At 42.3% G+C, this 22,652-nt stretch overlaps 1 long non-coding RNA gene across 2 annotated transcripts in view; it reads right to left on the bottom strand.

Moving 5' to 3' along the window:
- LOC106026421 (uncharacterized) overlaps positions 1–12,062 on the bottom strand; it is a 93,950-nt gene extending 81,888 nt beyond the window's left edge. For both annotated transcript variants that reach the window (XR_010041059.1, XR_010041058.1), the window contains exon 1: positions 11,813–12,062. This is a non-coding gene — a long non-coding RNA (uncharacterized LOC106026421). The remainder of the gene's footprint in view (positions 1–11,812) is intronic.
- Between the last annotated feature and the right edge of the window lie 10,590 nt (positions 12,063–22,652).

Here is a 22,652-nt window from a genome sequence, read left to right as displayed (position 1 = left end):
TATCATGTGATTCCATCTACATGGCATTGTGGAAAAGGTAAAACTCTAAGTGGTGACCAGAATGTGAGTGGGAGGAAGAATTAGCATCACAAGGTAACAGCATGATTCTGTATCCTGATGGTGTTAGTATGAGATGTTTACAAAAATCTGTACTTAGTTAAAACTTTTACAACTGTACACAAGGAAACAAAACTTTACTATACGTAAACTGAAAGCAATTATTTTAGGAAGAAGGATATATATAAACATATCACCACAGACTCACTTATAGGGCTAAAATTGAAAATACCAACACCACCAAATATCAGCAAGGAAGTACACCAACAGTTCACTCGATCAGAAAACTATTTCATACTTATAAAGTTAAAAATTGGCCTAACTCACGATTCAACGGAAATGAAAACTTCCATCAAGGCAAAAGACTTGCATGAAAAATGTCTACAGCAAATTAATTTCTAAATCCCCAAAACAGAAAGCATTTATCAACAAATGAATGAATACACAAGTAGCAACGTATTCATATCATAGTCTATGGCTCAGATTAAAAGGTACTAAATAATGAACAACCTACCTGTATTAGTCACTGTCACTACTACGGCAAAATATCCAACATCTACAATCTAAAGGGGCAATTTATTTGGCTCACAGTTTCTGAGGACTCAGTCCATGGTTCTGTAGCTCAAGACAGAAATGGCGTGACATAACAGAGGGCCTCCTGGGGGAGAGCTACTCAAACCACAGAAGCCTCAAAGCAGAGAGAAAACAAATTAGTCCAGGACAGTAACACACCCTTCTAGGCCAAGTCTCCAGTGATCCACCACTTCTGAACAGCCCAAACTCCTAACAGCACATTTACCTCTGATCTCATCAGTGGGATATCAATAGATGAGCCTATCACCCCCATGATGAAACCACCTTCAAAAGCCCCACCTCCGAACGCATAAACCTTTGGGGACACTCTAACCATAAACTATAACATTCTTCCCCTGGCCCTCACAAGGTTCCTGTCCACCTAATTATGCAAAATGCATTTAGTCTGTCTGAAGAGATGCGGAGTTCTCAACAGTTTCAGCATCACTCGAGTCCAAGGTCAAACCAAGCACATCAGCACACCACTGTAATCCCATTACTTTTGCAGAGGATCACAAATTTTACCCCAGCCTAGGCAATTTAGCAACTTAGCAAGTCTCTGTATCAAAATAAAAACTAAATACTGGCCAAGGATGTAGTTCAGTGTAAAGACACTGCATAAAGCTCAGGATAAAAGCAAAGTGCGAGGGAAAAAAAACCAAAAACTCTACCTTCAAAAACCAAAAGACTCAAGACAAATTCTTAATTATAAGGCCCTAAAAAATCCAAAAGAAAGTTAAAAGACTTCAACATACAACGGCACAAGGTAAATATCCATATTTTGAAGGGAAGAAATTAGGAGGCAAAAAGGTATCAAATCCAAGCAAAACTAGAAATCAGCAGGGCAAACATTAAATGCTGAAGATCAGTGTTCAGCACCAAGGCAGGTTGTGGTCAGATTCGAGTTCCATAGGTCTTGCTCAGCTCCATCGCTATGGCCTTGCGAGTTGCTGTTTGTATCGCTGCGCTGTTGGGCTACCTCCGCTCAGTCCTGCCGCAGATACTCCATGTTCCTGGCATCCTCTACTTCCCAGGGTTGTCACTGTAATTCGGCCTTCACAATCACAGATTTACGCATTGCTCCTTCAGGGCTACATTTCAGGCCTTGTACTGAAATTTTTGTAGTCTCCTCCACAATCTAACAACTGTTACATTTTTTCATGTCTGTAAAACCAGCATAACCTCAATGATGCCAAGGTCTGCTAGCAGCTTGAGCATTAACCAAGGCCAGTGAATCATCAGTGCAACAGCCTCTGGGTTTCTGGATGATAAAATTTAGTATTTATTTTTCTGGGCTGCCCTAAAAAATAGGCAGGGTACCCTGGGGCTCTCCTTTCAAAACAAAGTTTTTGAAAGGAGTTTGCCTCTTTATACCCATGAGCTAGTGACTGTAGGATCCAGCCAATGCTTGAGAAGCCCTTTAGACATCTTTTCTGTTGTCCTCATACTAAGATTTCTTAAAAATGGTGCTAATCTACTCAGCAATCACCCTCTCCTTAGTCCCAAATTTACAGGTTCTTCTTTTCTCACCAACCTGTAAAGGTTTTACATGTCTGGTCCCTGCTTATGGCACCTGACTTCTGCTGCATGTCTAACTAAAAGCAGCCGGCAATACTCATGTTATTACCTGAATTTTGAACAGCCTTGAAATTTTTTCCGCCAGGTTAGTTAGTCTGCCACCTTTAAATTCAGCCTTACACAAAGACATATGACATGAGCAAAATGTAGATAAGTTCTTTGTCAGAATGTTCTATACACAGCCTCCAGTCCAGTTTCCAATCTAGCCCTGATTCCTATCTGAAACCACCTGAATGGCCTCTACTTTCTGCACTGATATCAGCATTCTGGTCTTCTGAGCTCTGTCTAGAATTGCACTTTAAGTTTGCTTATAACATTCTAGATCTTCTCTAGCCAGCATCTCCAAACCGTTAGAAGGTTCTCCTACAAACCATGGTTTCAAAGACTTTTGAACCACATAACCCAATATAGTCATGCCAACAGGCCCAGTTCCAGTGTCAGTTTAAGAATTAGCCACTTTCTCTGTTCTAGGAAAAAGTTTCCTACTCCTCAAACATAAAGAAGCAGAAGTTTATTTTGGCTCATGGTTTCAGAGGGCTTAGTCCATGCACAGCTGTCTGTCTTCCAGGTACAAACAACACAGTAAAAGGATGGAGTGAAGGAAAGCTGTGAAGGAAGGAGAGGGTGAAGGAAGGAAAATAGAGAGAAGAGAGAATCCAGGGACAAGAATATTCCAGGTGTCTTAGTTACTTTTTACTCATCGCTGAGACAAAATACCTGAAGCCCAAAGTTGGGAATGGAAAGGTTTATTTCTTACAGTTTTTGGAGGTTTCAGTTCACACTCAAGTTGGCTCCAAGGCAGGCGGGCATGGCTGGGCCGCAGTTCATGGCGGCTGCAAACAGCAAACAGGAACCAGCAAAGAGCAAGGCGCACCTTCTTCCTGCCATTACATCACCCTATGTGAGTGGAGCACTGACACCATCAATCCAAGCACTAGACAATGAATAACAAATGCACAATTCAAACTCCTGAGGCCTGGGGGCCACAGACATAAACCATGACACCAGGATACCCCAATGACCCCTCTCTTCCAACCAGCACCCACTCCTCACAGCATATTCAGCTATGAACTCATCGATGGATTAATCCACTGATGAATATATTACCCTCATGATCAAATCATTTTCCAAAAGCCCACTTCTGATCACATGAGGTTTTCAGGGGACATTCCCAATCTAAATCACAACACCATAAAACCCACATGTATAAGCTGTAGAAGTGTGTTACAAAGTAGACTCACATTCCAGTACACTGTATGATTTTACACAGTTATATTTTAAGACACAAGATTAATACATAGTGCAAGAAAAAAACACAGAAGTTGTATCTATGGAATATGGCTTGGCTGGCAGGGGGCACACAGGAACTTTCTGGAATGCTACACATGGTCTATACCTATATCTTGAATAGGGTGATATCTACATGGGCCAAATATCAAAACAACACATTTTAATGTAATATTTGGAGATGTCATGATATGTACATTTTACTTGTCTAGTAATGCATATGGAGAACCTAGCAAAATTGCCTTGTACACAGTAAGCATTCAGTTTGTATTGCTTCACTGAACTTATTGGTACTGCTCCTGCCGTACTCATAAGGGACAAATGTGACCTCCTGAGAACAGCCATCCACTCTCTTTACACTGGTGGTCACATTCCATCCATAGCATACGCTGACACTCAAATAGTGCTCACTGAATGAATGCTGGACTGGGCCAGAGGAAGAATGGACTCCATCAGTGTAAGGTCAGTATTTTAAAGGAAGTCTACGCCATGTGTAACACAAAGCCCTACTTCTTAGCCTCTAAGTTACTGTTCTAGGGTGTAACTTCACTATGGCAAGGAAATTATCATTTCCTCAAGCAAATTTTCTCATTGTCATCCAACTCATATTAAGCAGAAATTCTTTCTCGGATATTTTCTTTTAGGCATCCGAAGCAGACTTGCTGTACAATTACATTCTCTCTTTGACTTGGGGGTTGAGGAGATTTGGTCACTGTAGAACAGGACTAGAACTAGGGTAAAGTATGAAAAAATATAAGAGAGATTTAAAAAACTCAAAGATCAAGATAAATATTTTAATGCAGTACTTAAGAAATCAAATAAGCAACCTACAGTTCAGCATTCAAAAGCTTTAATGTTAATATTTTCTTAGGGCTGAACCATAGTATTATATTTCAAACCTCACCAAATACTGGCCTACTTTTTAAGGAATATTTTTGTTTGTTCTTTACCAATCCAGACACCAAGGCCTCCTTCACAGGAATAACAAATCAGTCCACCTCCCAGGATGCCCTGAAGGCTGCCTTTCCATCAAGCATAGGCACAGGGATTCTTCTAGTAATAAAGTAGCCTCCAGGAGTATGGTTTAACTCTTTCAAAAGTGACAAACAGACCTTCTGGGGCAAGGATATACTTCACCAACTGCAATCCTATCTGGACCATGAAGGAGGAAAACAAAGAAAGAAATAGTGTTCTAAAATCGAGGCTTCATTTGGTGCTTACAGGTACTCATGATTTCCTTTCCACGTTCACCTCTCGTTAGAGTTACCACCACCTTTGTGCCCACTATACATCAGGCACTGAGCTTGGTACTCGTCATTTACATTTCCTACTTGTCATGGTTTATGTCTGTGGCCCCCAGGCCTCATGAGTTTGCATTGTGTATTTGTGATTGGTTCATTGTCTAGTGCTTGGATTGATGGTGTCAGTGCTCCACCCACATAGGGGTGGAGCCAGGATGTGATGTAATGGCAGGAAGAAGGTGTGTCTTGCTCTTTGCCGGTTGGAGCTTGCGGTTTGCAGCCACCATGAAAGGCGGTCCAGCCATGCCCACCTGCCTGGGAGCCAACTGAGTAGGGACTGAAACATCCAAAAACTGTAAGAAATAAACCTTTCCTTTCCCAACTTGGGCATCAGGTATTTTGTCTCAGTGATGAGCATAAAGTAACTAAGACACTACTATTCACAACAGCTTTGTAAAGGAAGTAATGCTGCTTTTGTAAACTTTAGCTGTTAGAGATTCGGAAATGGGAGCACCTACCCAAGGTGGCACTCCTAAGTTTGCTGTGGGAATGGAAGTCAGATCTGGGTTTCTCTGAGGTCAAAGAGGGGCACTTCCAACAAGTCCCACACAATGCCAGTGGATGTAGCCCCTTTGACTGTAATTCCTCAAGTTAATTCATTCCAGCATGCCACCATGACCTACGCTATTATGCCCATAAGAGATTTTTATAAATCAATCCACTTATATTTAAATAAATTTTGAATAAAATTCAATTTGATTTTTAAAAACACTAATCATTTCATAAGTTTAAAATGTATATCGTGCTTCATAATGTAGAAAACATATCCCATAAAACAAAGTGATGTTATTAAATGTTAGCCTATCAAGGGCTTTGAGCATATGTTCTAGATACTCTACCTAAAAAGGGAAACAAGCAAGTAAAGGCTCAAGAATTATTAAGGTCAGATTAGGATCCAACAGACTTTTCCATCATAATTGAAGGAAATTTTTTAGAAATCATTATGTCAGAGCTTGAGTCAGTCTTACTTCCTTCCAAGTCTGAGTGACACCAAAACTCCCATCTTGTCCTCAAGTACCTGATGTTCCTTCCACTCTCAGACGTACCACAGAACCCTGCTGAAGGCCGCCCAGGGTCATATATCCACACTTCCCCTTCAACAAGCAAGTCAAAAGTCCTTAGGACTGGGGACTGAACTCAAGACTTTTGCTCTGAGCTATACCCGCCACCTGTCCTTCCTTCCTTCCTTCCTTCCTTCCTTCCTTCCTTCCTTCCTTCCTTCTTTCCTTCCTTCCTTTCTTCCTCCCCTCTCCCTTCTTTCCACATTTCTTTCTTTCTCTTTCTTTTTATTTAAAGACAGGGTCTTACTATGTCACTACAATGCCTAGGTTATTTTCAAACTTCTGCTCCTCCTGCCCCAGCCTTCCAGAGCCCTGGGATTACAGGTGTGCCCACTACATCCAGCTGGGAGATACACATGGTCTACATTACCAACCAGGAATAGGACCCGAGGCAAATTACAGCAAAATTTTGAACCTCGGTTTCCTTGCTTATTAAATAACTTTTCTTTTGCTCCATAATCCATTCTGAATCTAAAATTCTCTAAACTTAACTTTATCTTGCCTGTTTATATTATTTCCCTCAAATTCTATTATTTAAACTTTATCCCCATGATTTAAATCCCTGAATTTATTTGCCTTTGTTGTGAGACAAACATAACATGCAACTTATAACAGTAATACAGTGGTTTTACAAACTTAATTTGTTCTATGATTTTGAGGAAGATGGCCATGGTCATGTTTGTTCCCTGTTGTGAAGCTGGCAAATGGAAGCAAAAGTTTGCTGAACACTTTTGTTTGCAAACTGATTTGTTTGCAAACAGAAGCATTCATGAATTGAGATATTATAATATTTGCAAAAAATTGATCAAAATCAATCTATCAAGTTGCCTTAGCTTATTGTTACACAGAAGTTCCTTGAGTATAAAATTCACTATTTAATTCAAATGTAATACACGGAAAACATCCCAGAGCCAGACAGATAAATGGTAGAATGAGTCCTGCCACTCAGAATCACTATAGGACTTCAGGCAAGTAACTCCTCCTCTATGAACTTGTGTCCTTATCTATATGTATAAGTGCATAATTTTTATTCTCTCCTACTTTACAGGATTGTTGCAGGGATAAAATGATCTCATGGAAGAGGAAATGTTGAAATAAACACCACCCAAGCTCAGTGTGATAGGATTATTCTTACTGTCAAATGAGATATGAGACAGAAGACCACACCAATAGTCTTATGTGACTTGTCACTTGACCTTGTATGAGTCAGTCTCCCTTGGCCTGCTTTCTCATTTGAATAAGTTCACTTAGGCACCTTTTACCACTAAAATCCAATGGCTCTGAGATTGATTTATTGTCAAATATGATTACTGTTACCCCACAATATATCAAAAAGGATCAGGGAGAAACAGATAAAAAGAGAAGACTGTGCTAAAGGGGAAGCAGCACCAAGACTGGGACAGAAGTCACTGACATGCATCTTCAGCCATACCATGCTCTAGGTTTGTGGCCTTAGGTTGGGCACATTCCTCCCCTTTTTTGATCTCTAAATTTTCACATATAAAGAGAAAACTTAGGCAAAATTAATGCAGAGCAGACCTTGCTGTCTAAGCCAGTCCAGGGTTCACACCATCTTCTCTCCATTGCTCCCCTGGGGAACCATTCCTAGGCCAGTCCCCAGTCACTAGGTTCATGAGACACTGACCCTCTTGGGTAGAGTTTGTGAGTCCTGGCACACACAGTGGGGCCAGGCCACTAAGAAGCTTCCTTGTTCATTGCCATGGTGACTGATTCTGGGACTCCCAAACACTGGTCTAATGAAGTCACACCTCAGGTTCTGCTGGAACCATCAAGAAATTGAAGGTTTTATTCCAAACAGGATTACTAACCATAGTAACTAGGCAAGCCTGGAACCTTGCTAGTGGCCATGTGTTCCCCTACAAGAAGAAGCTCTCTGGAAATGAAACCAACTCAGAGCAAAGCACAGAACAATAAAGATCCCTGACAACATCACTGAGCTCCTAGATCCAGCCCTGTCTGAGGACCCAAAGTTATAGAAACCCATCAATGGACTTCGCTTCCATTAGGTTTCTCCCCCATGCATCCAAAGGCATTGTGATGGATGCAGCTCTCCGATTTTCCCTGTGAGTCCTGGAGCCTCCTCAGAGGTACACGGGTAGCCATGGAAACAAAGCTGGGGCGGGCCAATTAGCCATCAGGGCTGTGGGGCCCATTCTGCCTGTGTGTCCCTTTAAAATACAGCAGCTTCTGATCCATGTGTTTTGTGTGGGACTCACAAGAGATTTGCTTTGAAAACAGTTTTTAAGAACACTTGACCTTGTGAAGACCAAGCATTCTCTTTCTAGAACCCAAAAGAAGTATGTTGATCTTAACGGCCCTACCACCCCCTCGACAAAGACATGACTCAAAGGCCTAAAGCAGCAAGGAGATGGAGGCCCACAGATAACTGAAGAGACACTGACATTCCTGAAAGAGGCAGCACAGCTCGAACCCAGCTGACAGCAGCTGTGTGCGTCCAAGGACACCAGACATCTGCATTTCAAGAGAAGCCAGACATTGTAATTTTTATGTAGAAATCTGATTTTGGTTCTTGGCAAATAATTTTAAAGCACTTTAAGCACCTTTGAGCCAAGCAAGATACGTGTACAAACTAAATTCAAAATTAGATGCCCAACAGTACTTCCATTAGGATTACCACAAATACCCCTAAAAGATACATGTCATCCTATGGCAAAATAAAATACACATACATATCCAAGGTTTCCTGCAGCAGGTGCTGGGCTTTCAATTAGATGTTTCTAAGTATCCTTAATAGAAAAGATTAAATAGATTTTATCTACCATGAGATCATTGCAGAAGTGTTAACTCACTCTCTCTCTCTCTCTCTCTCTCTCTCTCTCTGTGTGTGTGCGTGCGTGCGTGCATGTGTGCGTGCGTGCGTGTGTGTGTGCGTGCGTGCGTGTGTGTGCGTGTGCGTGTGCGTGTGTGTGTGAGACTGGGCACTGTCTTACCAACATTCTTTTCTTTCGGAGCTGAAAGGTCAATCCCCCCCCTCCGCTGCCCCTCACTTTCCTCGCAATGAGAAAGAACATTACATTATCATCGATATTTACTGTGCTTAGCCAGCAGAGAAATAAAATGTTCATGGGCCGTTAATCCAGCTTTGCAGAACTGACCTCTGCCCACACCACAAGGCAGATCATGGAGAAGCACACTGCTGTTTGTTGAGACATGGAACCTGCAGGAGCAGGGCACCAGCTGTCCTCAGGGAGCACATCCTATTGGCTCCTCTTCACCACATGCAAGGGACACCAGAGGACACTGACTCATCTGTTGACTCAGTCCTTTTCCATTTCACTTTCCAAATGAGCACACAGTGCAAAGGACCAGAACCTGTGTGGGGCCCTGTGAATATAAAAACTCTGTTCCTACCTTGAGTTCAAGGCTAACGAGAAAGAAAATAGTCTTAGTCTTAATAAGATTCTTTTCTACCTATCTATAGATTCACTCCTACTGTTTTGCTTGATTTTCACAAATGTCCTAGAGGCCAGCAGAAAAGACCAAATGGTCCTTATTTTACAGATAAGAAAAATAAATCCACAAAGAGTTCATTTGGAACCAAAGTAAGGGCTGAAGACATCCAACACTACTGGCCACTGAAATCAAAAGCTGTGGATTCCAATACAAGAAGATACATGATTTGTGTCCAATGAACCTGAAATATAAAGATGTCAGAACCACATTAGTGTCAGAAGGGATAGTGACATACCCCTAATATGTATGAGAACGCCAGCCATTCACGAGAGGTAATAAAACAAGAAACCCTCAGGTTTCATCCTATCTTACCTACAAGAGATACTAGGCTATTGCTATTAATAACCCCAACATATTGAACATTTTGGTGGTCCATGACAGCCCACTATGCAGATTACTCACTAATAAAGAGTTTCTTGAAATGTAAGATTTTTGGTGCCAAAATTAAGATAGCACTGGATAAAACTGTGATAATGGGGCACCATTTCTATCACAGGCAGAGCTATGACATCATACATCCTCTCACTCTGCCTCCTAGAACCCAAAGCAGAGGTCAAATCAGCCTCATTTAACAGATGAGGGAACTGACTTATATGGCCAGGCTGAGTTCAAACCAGATCCACCCAACCCCAGAGCCAGGCCTCCATGGATATCTTACGAGGGTAAAAATACTAGCTCTTTTGCATAAAAATTGATTTCCCAGTGTCAGTTCAATAAAAATGAGTAGGGAATTATATGGTGACATTTAAGTTAAACAGAAAAAATCTGTCATGACATTCAGCTTCAAGTCACTGGAGCCACCACATTGTAGAGAGCAGAATCTCTGGACGGGAACGGGACACATCCTGCTTTGTTATCTTCTCTGTTCCCTACTTGTAGTAAAAGGCAAAAGGTTTACACAACCTGAAGAGAAACCAATGTACTACCCAGTGTAGTGTGGAACCTAGCACACGGCTTTCCCTCACTGAAAACGAAATCACTAAAAGCCTACCGAAATGTCAAATATGTGAAGATTCTTAGGGCTGCTAAAAAATGGCTCAGCTATCTTCAGTTCACTGGATGTGCTGTACCCAATCTCAGGCCTAGTTTGCATTAAAATACATGCATATTTATTTTATTATCATCTAAATTTTTCTTTGAAATAAATAACCTACTCTGATTTTTCCTTAAAACTGAACCACAGAAAACGGGTTCCATTAATCTAACTCTGTGTGCCTCCTCCCTGCCTCTGCATCCTACTTGTCAGCTCCTGTGCCACCTTCATCATTATGTTTTCACTGCTGGGTCTTTTCCTGACTATGTACTATCCCCCTGTTTCCTTTCAGTCTCCCCATCCAAGTGTACTGCACCCTATTCTGGGTACCAAGCATCAAGAGTAATAGACACAGAACCCATGTGTCCACAGAACAGTGTTAGGAGATGAAAAGAAAGGAAACAGTGGGTTATTTTCAAATAGTCAGAGACACATTGCCTCCCACATGGTCTTCCTTCCTTCAAAATCTGAGTGAAAGCCTCCAAGAACATTTAGCTTTTGTATCTTGCATGATTAAAAGTCCAGCACACAAAACCATCTGCCCAGAATGCCTCGCCGATTCTTACCACCTAGAAGACTCCTTGATCCCTGGTGCAGAACTCTGGAAAAGTTGATTTACAATTTCATCTACAAAGCTTCCCCTGATCTCCCTAGGCTATGACTTTCCCCTTCTTGTTTTGTTGTACTATATACCACACATATTATGCTTTTCAGTTAGGAGAACTGGCTGTGGGGCCAAACCACCCAGATTCATACTAACTCAGCAACTTGCAGCAAGTTAATTAGCTTTTCTGAGCTTCAGTTTCTTCTTCAGATCAGGAGAAGATAATAGCGTCTTTAGCTACTACTGGATTGACAAAAAGATTAAATGAGTCAGTGTAAGTGCTCACAACAGTGCTTTGCACACAGTAATTGTTTCATGTTATTATCAAACACTGGATAAGTATCCATGTGCCTCCATTTCTATCTCCTTTGAAAGTGTGGCATGGGTCAAGTGTCTTATGTGTATCCTTTACAGCTAAGTTGTTCCTAAACCATCGCCTAGAATCCCCTAAACCATCCTCCCCAGTGGAGAGGGGAGAAGAAAAAGGAAGAAAGAAGAAAGACAAAGGACTACAAAGCAAGGCAAATAAAGCTCCACACATTTCACAGTGTTTTCCCTCGCTTTACTTACTCCATCCTTACAGAAATTCAGCAAGTCTGAAGAATGAGACTTACATGGTCCACTTCGTGGATAGGACCCCTGAGTCTCCAAGTCAATGACTCTGAGAATGAATGATTTCCTTCACAGCGAATGACTCAGCAGAGATGCTTCCCCTTTCACTGGACATGTAACCCATATAATACCCTTGTCCTCAACATCATAGGAAACAAAAGCAGTCACAGGAACTACTCTGTATGTAGAGGGACTCGTGGTTATCACATACCTTTTAAATCAATGCTCATTGAAGCCTTCTATCATCTAGTCAGTGTGGCCCAAGTGCACCTCCGCTCTGCAGAGAAAAAGATGGAGGTAGGGACACATTCTGGCATCGTGGGCTGGCATAGAACCAACACCCAAGTTCCTGGAAACCTTCAGGGTCCCTCCACTCTAGCACACATCCCTGAACCCAAGGCAGAATGGACTCAAGCAAATGTGCCTGCAGGCAGGACCTCAGCTTGCCTGAACTCTCCTTCTCTAATAGTCTGGCCTCTTCCCTCAGTATCCACAATGCATACCTATTAATAAAGACAAAAAATATCCATCATCTAACAAATATCTGGGTGATGTTCCAAAACAGTCAGAACTGTTCTTCCTGAGCCAATTTCTATTCTAGGCAGAGCCAGTGACTCACTGGCGACCTTGGACAGAAAAGAGGTAACCTTTACTCTTCTGACAAATTTATTATTTCTCAGAACCCAGAGTCACAAGCAATACAGCTTCTGACAAGATTTCCCTGGCACCCACAGCCTGTAAGAGTTCTCCCAAGATCATGGGTCCAGCTCCTCAACTTAGCTGATTTTGAAAGGCTTACCTCAGGCCCAAACAGTCAACTGGAATATGACCAGAGACTGACCAATCTGTTGAGTTAAAACTGGCTATCCTGTCACATAGCAAATGAGTACCAGGAGCATGATCAGAATGCGTCTCATGATCCCCAGTGCAATGCTAATGGCAGTGTCACCAGACAGTTTTCCTGTAAGTTATGCTCAGAAGAAAGCACACAGAATTGTACAGAATGTCGAGTTAATGTCATATGTCACAGAGCTCAGGATGAGGTCAAGCACTAAAAAAGGGACAAAACTGGTATGACTTGTCCCTTTTCCTGTGTGTGAAATAACTACCCCAAAATAAACCACTCCAAATGTACAAAAGACCCTTGCATTTATTTAGCCAGTATTTACTGAGTGCCTATTGCAGCAATAGGCACTGCATTACCTTGAAGTTGAAAGCTTTCCTTTAACCAGGCAAATGCTTTTGAACACCCCAATGCCTGTCCTCTTGGAGCACATAGTCTACTAGAAGAGGCAGACAGCAATCAGATCATCACATAGATAGCTATCAGAATGTAACTGGGCTAGAAGCTGTAAGTTCAGGAACTAAGAGAGTTTATCAGGAGAGATGAAAAAGTTTTTGGAAACAGAAAGCAGAAATTTATGGAACAGAGTGAAGATGTGAACCAAGATGAGAGGAGAGGTGGGGCACAGAGTGTACAAGACTGGATAGGCCACAAGCTATCTGGGCTTAACCATAGCTGCACCCTCCCAGGGGGTCACCAGCCTCATTTGGAAAAATGTCCAGAAGCCAAGCCTGAGCTGCCCTCGGTGCACTCCCCACGGAGAAATCCACAGGCAGTGGAGGTGGCCTAAGTGTGGACAGAATCCAAAATGGGCAAGTCTCAATATTCCTTCACTGTCTTTCCTAAAGCCGGGATAAAACACAGTGCCCCATGCAATGTCTTGGCCTAGAAGGCCTCTGACACGCACCCACTCCATGCAGGAACACCCAATGCTCCCCAGTCCCAGAACCCGTCAGCCAATGGATGAGTCCTTATGTTTCTGCTTTCATTTCTCAGCCCTCCAAACCACAAAGACATTTTCCCTCTTATTGATTTTAATGCCAATTACAGAAGATGAGTCTTAGAAACAATCTTAGGTGACAGATGACGGACCACAATACATATTTGTGTATGTAACCACATATCTGTGTTTGTCGTGAGAATCTGCTATGGTCTCCTAACCATTTAATTTGTCCAAACAGGGACTTTCAAAAAACAGTTTTTATCTGTGTGTCACCATCACTTGACCAAGGATATTCTGATCAAAAGTTTCCAGAGCGAACTTTAAAGCCAGTCATGCTCAGAAGCTGGAAATGATGAAAGGACACTACCATTTCCCCAAGGACAGACCAGTAGTACCAGAAGCTGTTGGCCCACAGCTATGCTGTCCTACACTGCAACTCCCAGACACAGGAAGTTACCGAGGACTCGAACTGAGGCCGGTTAGAATTAAGATGTGCTATGAAATTCACAACAGTTCACTAGAAAAAATGCAATAAGCCTCATTAACATGTGCATGTTACTATATGTGGAAGTAACCATTTTGGATATTCTGGATTAAACGAATTACTGAAATTAATTTAATCCATTTGTCTTTACTTTATAAACATAGCCACTGGAGTTTTTTAAATTTCTTATGAAGCTGTGTTGTCTTTCTGTCAGACGGCACTGGCCTGGAATGACTTTTCCATTGAACAGATACAGAAATTCAAAGAAAAATTTTTTGAGTACAGCAGGGAAAATAATGAAGTCAACCCTTGGATACAGCTGTGTTTGAAACAGCACAGAAACTGGAAAACAGGGCTCCAGTCTTGACTCTGCCTCACACTTTCTAGGGGAGCCTACCAGGGGGTTAGGACTCAGTTTCCCTCCTCTTGAACAGGAAGGAATAGGACAGGGATGCTAACAGTTCTCTCTCCCTGATCATCTTACCCCAGCACCAGGAAGGCCATCATGCAGGCTGCCTGGGATGTGAGGATAATGTTCAGTTTCAGAAGTCATCCCAGAGAAGGAGCCCTGGAGAACCTCGTGGCTGACACATGTCGGAGTGTCACAATATTGATGATGTTCCTGAGAACACAGAGGCCGCCTGCCACCACAGCTGAATGCGTAATGGAGCAGTGTGAGCGTTTATCAGCGGAAGCTGTCAAGTGGGTCACCTGAGCACAGAGCCCTGCCTGGGTCGGAGAGGATGCTTCACAAGCAAAAGGAATCCACTGAGCATTTACTCTGCACCTAAGATAAGGTGAAGTACCTAGTTATGGGTTGCATTGTGTCCACCAAAAAGGATACAGTGAAATCCTAGCCCACAGGGTCTCAGAACGTGGCCTGAATCAGAAACAGGGTGAACACTTTAACAGCACATACTCTAAAAATCAGAAATGACGAGAGCCTTCATAAAGATAATTGAGTCAAAATGACATAGTGTGGGCATTAATCCAATATGACTGGTACCCTTCAAAGAGAGAAACTTGGGTATACAGACAGGGATGCACACAAAGGAAAGAGACAGTGAAGGCACACAGGGAGAAGAGAGCCATGTGACCAAAGTGATAGATCTACAAGTCAAGGAATGCAAGGATTGCTGGGGATGCCACAAACTAGAAGAGGCACCAAAGATTCTCTCTTATTAAAACTGACATGGTAGTGCCTGCCTGTAATCTCAGCACTCTGGGAGGCTGAAGTAGAAAGAACACAAGTTCAAGACCAACCTGGGCATTTTAGCAGTTCTGTGAGAATTTGTCTTAAAATTAAAAACAAAAAGGTCTGGGGGTATAGTTCAGTGCAAAAGCCCAAGAGAAGAGGAAAGGAGAGAATGGGAGGGGAAGAAGGAGGGAGAGAGAGAGAAAAGGAAGGAAAAAGAGCATGACCCAGAATTATAACCAATAAATGTATCTTACTTTAAAGTATCCACTTAGAGGTACTTGGTTTTGCTATCCATGGGAAACTGATAAATATGTTTTAAACTCATTGTTTCACATAATCCTCAAAACAATCTTATGGGGAAGATGTCTTAGTTACTTAGTTTCTCATTGCTGAGATAAAACACCTGACACACAAAGTTAAAGCAAGAAAAGTTTATTTCAGCTCACAGTGGACAGAAGTTTCAGTCCTTAGTCAGCTAGCTCCAAGGCAGGGTGACATGGCAGAGGGGCACTGCAGAGGAGAAACAGTCCATGGTGTGGCAGGGCAGGCAGAAGGCAGCAAGCAGTGCTGGCAGCAAGTGAGCCTTCCTTTCCCTTTGATCCCATCCAGGATAAAACCCCATTGGGTGATTTCAGCCACACCCAGGATGGAGCATCCATTGTCCACTCCTTTAATCCCAGCATCATAGTCTTAATCCACATTCACACGTCTTAACCAGACACTTTCGAAACTCCCCACCTACAGCTGCATGAGGCTTTGGAGTAACATGTAGATACAAGACATAATAGTAAGTGTACTGTTACTGTACATATTGCTGGGAAGTAAAAGACAGTAAAAATCAGACAAGTCTCAGTTTTCTATGCAAACTGACCAGAAGTTAGCTATTCGCTGCCCTGAGGCCCACCATCACCACCACCACGACCTGCCTACCGACACCAAGACCACAGCCCTAGGCCCTGACTACACACATCTCAGACTTTGTGTCTCCTCCTCTACCCCACTACATGTTCACATGCACTGGTGGTTTGTTACAATAAATAAACTGAGGCTTCAGAGGAAAGTTAGAAGACAAAATCAACTCACACAATTCATTTTAAAAAGAACTTTTAAAAGGATTACTTCTACTGCTACCAGGGTGGAAGTCCAGTAAAGGACGTTCCACCCCCTAAAAGGAGAGGAATCCTGACGTGGACTGTTAAACTTTGGATCATGTTTGGCTCCCTGGGGCCACAGAGTGGAGCTCTCACAGGATAAGGTACGTGTGACTCTTTCAGGTCAGCTCTCTCCTCTCCATCTCTCATACATAGGACCTGAATGAGGCAGAGCTTCCTTCTCCTAAGCACCCACAGAAAGGAAGTATTCCCTCTACTCTTTCTCTGTCTAAGGTGATGACTACAAACCTTTAAGCCTGCATCAACACAAGTTTGTGATGCTTTTTGTGACTTCTCCTAACAGGGAAGAAACTGAGATTTGGACATTGGATTGAAAAACAAAAGCACAGGTCTTTCAACCCAGCTTGTTTCACTCAACCACTCACATTCAGCTATGTGTAAAGAAAAATGGCTTCTGTGGCATGACCTCATGCCTGCCAGCAGGTGCTGTGCCACAGAGGTATAGCCCCAGCCCAAAAGGAAAGTATCTTCTGTAAGCCCAGTTTGATTCATTTTTGGTTCTACACTAGTGTGGGATCCAAAACTATAGCTAATAATCAGACTGTACAAATTGCTTTGCATAAATCTTCCTGAGGGACCCAGTAAGGACAAGTGTAAGACTGAGAACAGATTTCAGTCTTTCTTATATAACCCAACACTACCATATTTCAACTCAATTTTACTATACCTTATAATAGTAGCATTATTTATGGAGATAGGAAACCATCATAAAATGAGTAGCTCTAAGTACAAGTGCAGAGAGCAGTGGAGGTTAAGTGTGAGAATATCACAGTGGAATACTATCAACTTCTGGGAAGGAAATATTGTCACTTGCGACATGAATAAACCTCCTACACCTTATGTTAAGTGAAATAAGCAGGTACAAAACCACAAACGTCATGTGATCTCCTGTGTAGAATCTAAAAAAGTCAAATTCATAGGCACAGAGAATAAAAAGGCAGTTATTAGGACTGGCAAATGCAGGGATCAGATTGGGAAAATAACGATAAAAAGAAATAAAATCTCAGTTAGACACAAGGAGCAAGATTTAAGTTTTCACTCCCCGAAAAAGGTAATGCATATATTATCTTAATTTAACTATTCTTAAATGTGTACATAATTTAAAATAATATTAATGAAAATACGTCACTCCCCTCGCATAAGATAGCTATGAGAACAGAATGAATTAATGCCTGTATGCATTCAGTAGTGTCTGCCTTATAAAATGTGCTAAAGCAACATGTATAGTTCATTTTATATTTTACTGAAGTGGGACAAAATGAGCTGGAGGTTGAAGGTAGAAGTGAAGAAGCACAGGGAACCAGAGGAGTCGCCTCTATTCCCCCCGCCCAGCGGACGGCAAACTTCCAACAGCAAAGACAGTGCACTGAGATGGGAGGCTAAGAGATGGTGGTTAAAACTGGCAAAAATACTTGAGTATTTTCTGAGCAATTAGGAACTAAGGACAGGTAGAAGGTCCATTGGGCAGAATGGGACCGATGGATAGATGGGCACCCTTGAATTTGTAGAACTGGAAAACCGCAATGCTAGGTAGTTTTCTCCAATAGCATCGGCAGCTCTGACAGGAGTGAGTCAGGGCTGAGTGTTCGCACAGTGAACTGGTTAAATAGCAAACAGGTTTGAGTGTTGAAGAAATAGCGAGTAACCAGATGCATTAGGCTTCCCTGCAGTCTGCATTTCTAGGACAGATACCAAGCTGACAGTATCCCACAGCTATGTTTTGACAGGTCCCTGACTGAGGAGCCGAGGACTAACACGCTGCACCCCCCTACTGCACTCACACCTCCTGTGTCTCCGCCTGTCCTGACTTGTATTGTCCTCGTAAGACAGTGAGCTCCCTGGAACCGGGGCCACGTGCATGTCACACTCTATGCAGCATTGTTTCATATTATGTCTCATGTATGCTGGGAAAGAGCGCGTACTCTGGAGTCAAGATCCCAACTCCATTCTTCACAGTCTGTGGGACCTTGGCTGAGTTACTGAACATACTAACCTGAGTTCCTTGGACTACAGGTGAGGAGAGTCCTATATCATAGAGAACTGTTAAGGTTTAGATAAAAATAACCCACATAAGATACTCAGCACAGACCCTGCCCATAACAAACATTTTAGGAAATGTTAGATGTCACACTAAATGCAATGACTTTGTACCAGCTTGTACTATATTTGTTTTGGAAGCTAGACCAGATTTATTTCAGCCCAAGAGGGAATAGAGTAATACAGCACTGGTGGTGGGACTCAGGGAAAAGTCATGAAAGAACAAGAGGGCTACGGTGAGCTGGAGGCAGGTCTCCCCGTCGAGCACGGCTTGAAGAAAGGCTGTTTTCCAGGGCCTCTGAGCCTAGAAATCTCCTCCAACATAATTGAGAAATATGTTCCTCGTGCATTCCTAATTGCAGCCTAGCAGATGGCAGAGGCTTTTGTTTAATGAAATATGTCCATTTGATTAAGCTGGGCCATTGGGGATTTGGAGCTTCAGTACAATTTCTGTTGCTACCTCTCCTTTTGGGAGAAAGGGCAGTTTCCAGGATTGTAAGAAATTTGGATCAAAAATTGGAGAGGGAGCAATGGTGGTGGAGGTGTTTAGAAATCCAAAGTTAAGCTTGTGAGTCTCTGGCTCTGTTGAGTTCCCTCTGTGACAAAGAACCAGAGCACTGACTGTCTCTTGGTGAGTTCTGGGCATAGGTGGATCACAGAATCCATCAGCCAAACAATTTGTGAACCAACCAAACTGCATTAATCAGGATCATCCAACTCAGGCTGCTTCCTCTGTGCCTTATCTGTGCCTTAGCCTGTTCAATATATTTTTTTTCCTTAGGGTCAAGGTCCAGTTTTGTGTGATGAGTATAGATGTGTATGTTTATGTGTGTGACGGACGTGTGCATGTGTGAACACACACATGGGCATGGGTACAACATACCACCTCCTCTTTGAAGCCTTCTCTAACTTCCCTGTCAAAAAGATATCACAAAATTCCTCAAGGTCTTTCATCTGAAGTTCTTCAGTGACACATTACATTCTGCTTTGCCTTCCTGCATTTGTATTCACACAGTACAGGACTTTCTTCAGACAGGGTGAACTCTTTCCTTAATGGGGATAAACACAGAAGTGTTTTATTCTTAACAGGCTTGGCTACTAAGAGGCCCACAAAGAATGAAAGAGGGAAGGATATCTGAGGTAGGAGGGCCCAAACTCCTTTCCCTAACCTTCTGCTCAACCTGTACCCCTAAGGCCCTCTGCCAACCTGAGAGCAGTAACAATTAATGTGATTGGTAAAGACGTGAAACACTGTTTTCTCTTGGCTTCTCAGACACCAAATTCTCTTCCTGATTCACCCGCTGCTCTTTCATAGTCTGCCGAATCATCTTCTTTTTGTAGTTTCTCACTGCTGCAGCGTGTACATCCTCACACCTCTTCCTATTTCCCCACGTCTCACTCCCCATGTGACCCCCTCCAGTGCCAAGACTTCAAGCATTGTCTGACGTTCCAGATCACCTTAATCTGTATTTCCAGTTCTGACTATTCCCTTGCAATCCAGACGTGACTGTTTGATAATCTACACCACAGATGCATGGAGAAGTAATGAGCTTCTCAGATTTAACATGTCTAAGCCAGAATCACTGACTGAACCACACTCTCTCCTCAATATCACTATCTGGTCATGTATGGTTTAGGGCTAAAATGTCCCCCCTTAGTCTCATGTTCGGATATGGGCGTCTTAGAAGGTGACTGGGTCATAAGATGTGAAGTCTCATTGATGGAGGTGGGTAATAGGGTGTGACCCAGGGGACCACATCTGGTCCTCAACTCTCTCCCTTTTGGCTTTCTGCCTCCTAGTTGACAGGTGAACAGCTCCCCCTCCTCCCCACTTCCTTCCACTGTGCTGTTTCTGCCTCACCACAGGCCTGAAAGCAATGGAGCCAGTTACTATGGCCTCTGAAACTATGAATCAAAATAAACCTTTCCTCTTTTAAGGTGTTATTATCAGGTAATTTTGTCACATCAACAAAAAGCTTGATAACACAACTAACTTTGTAAGTCAAAAAGTCTTCAGTCCTCTCTCATTCTCATTCCCCTGATCTCATCCACTCCCAGGGTTTACCAGTTGTAATAGTCAATGCATTGTGTCACTTAGAGAAATTTATTTTTTTTATTTAAAGGAAAAAAAACCAAAACAGTATAAGGGTACAAGTAATACAGAATTTCAAAAAAAAAAAAAAAGTAAGAAATCACTAGTTAATAGATTACATATTGTCATCTTAGAAATAGTTGTTCAAGTTACAGGATTAAAGCATACAAAGTGGTCATTCAAACAGTGAGACTGCAAACAGTTGTGTTCAATGATCCAACAAAAACTTAGTAATATGGTCATCTATCTTAATACACCTAAACACACTTGCAGTTGTATCCTTTAGAGCACTTTTTTTTCCTCTCTTTTTTACAACAACATTTACATATTTTGGGTTTTACTACTCCCATAGTTCTTACTACTTTTTTTTTTTTTGGAAGAGAGTAAAACCAAATATGACAAAACAAAGCAGTAGTCAAAACAAATGATGGACATAATACATGATGTAAAAACAGAACACAAGGTAATCAACAATGGTTACCATAATGCCTCCTGCTACCTTAAAAAGAATTGCCTATATCATTAGGTATAATAAAATTGAACAAAACAGTACAGAACAAGACCAATAAAACCCAAACATTGGAAACATTACAGGACTTCAAAAGAAGATATTATTAGAGAAATTTAGAAGCTTAACTAAGTGAGACAGTGTTTCTGTATCCTGGGGTGTAACGGACATGTGGTAGGGCAGCTGTTTACACCTAGGATGTTATAATGGTTGATTCATTGTGTCAGCTTGAGAAGTTTGGAAGCTTAAGGAAGTGATTCATCAGGAGACCAGGGTTCTCGCTTTGTAAACATCCTCAGCCTGTGTAAGAAGAGGGCATGGAGATGGTGAGAGTGCTACACCCACCCGAGGGCCTGCTTACAGTACAAGGGAGAAAAAAGGTGTTCTCACCCGCTCCTTTTTGCTCTTGTTTCTTTTGCTGTCTTCTGCAGCCTTGAATTATTGCCCCTTACCATTCTACTCTGCCTTGGATCCAGCTGATTTTAGACTGAAACCTCCACAAACTGTGAGTAAAATAAGCCTTTCCTCCTTTAACTTTGCATGTCAGATATTTTGTCTCAGCAATATGAGAAAAGTAACTAACATACCATTTGCCTCCAGAATACATCCTAGATGCACCATCTCTCAGCATCTCCTCTGCTAACAACTTGAGTCAACCCACCATTCATTTGCCTCAAATATTAAATCACTTCCTTAACAGTTCCATTCTTCACCCTTAGCCCATACGCTGCTCCCCCACATCAGCAAGAATCAGTACCTCATTCCCCATTTGAATGCGCTTTCAGCTTCCCACTGCACTCGTAACAAAACCTCAAATCCTCTGAACAACTATTTAAGGCCCTCAATGATCCAACCCACCTGTCTCGAACAAGCCCAAAACTCTCCTTGCCATTTACACAGCCATTTATGCAGTCTTCCTTTTCATCCCTGAGACACATCGAGCTCATCTCTGTGGAGGGCTTTTGTATTTCCTGCTCTTCTGCTTCTACCCCTGCTTCAGTCATGTGCCCTTTGCCATTGTCACCACTGCCCCTTAGAACTCTCTCACCTGTAACATCCTCATCTTGCTCCATAGTGAAATATCTGACCCCAGGATTCATCTCTGTAAGTTTCTTCCTATATTGTTCCCCATATACTTCTGACTGTGATTCTGTGATTCATCATTTAATCTTTGATTGTCTGTCAAGGTTGTAAACTATCCCACCCAGTTAAAGCCCTGACTCTCAGTAAACGCAACAGGCCTTTTCCCTGCATTAATGCAGCTTTGCCTAGTGGGAAAAATTCAGTTTAACACCAACACAAATCTATCATCTCTTTGTTGCCTGGCAATTCTCCTGTGGCTCCTGTTTACTGCTCATTCCTATTTAACACAGTGGATACTCCAAATCATTTTTGAGCCTCCTCAGAAATCATAAAACCCCCCACTCCACCACTCCTCGGAACATCATTCAAAGCAGGTTGCTGACCCACCTGCCACACAGACAGTGGAAGCCTTGGATTGCATCCACTCCTTCACCTCTACTGATAAATCCCTCTCTCATCGTGACCCCTGCCTCTCTCCAGCACAGTTACACATATTGAAGTCTCACTACTCTTATTTAAAAACAAAATTGCATCTTCATATACCAGATAATTCACTCCTCCCTTCTCTAACATCTCCACTTGCTCACCTCCCATTCTTTCCCACAACCTTTTACCCATTCCGATGGGGTTTTCTGTCTTATCTATTCATTAAAATTGTTCCCTCCCAGGACAATGATGGCTGTTTGTCAC

This window comes from Cavia porcellus, unplaced genomic scaffold, assembly GCF_034190915.1.
Source record: "Cavia porcellus strain 051 isolate PalLab524CR breed Dunkin Hartley unplaced genomic scaffold, mCavPor4.1 scaffold_19, whole genome shotgun sequence".
NCBI classification, from domain to species: domain Eukaryota; kingdom Metazoa; phylum Chordata; class Mammalia; order Rodentia; family Caviidae; genus Cavia; species Cavia porcellus.
The sequence above is the reverse complement of the archived record's forward strand: the minus strand, read 5'-3'. Positions and strand labels throughout refer to the sequence as shown.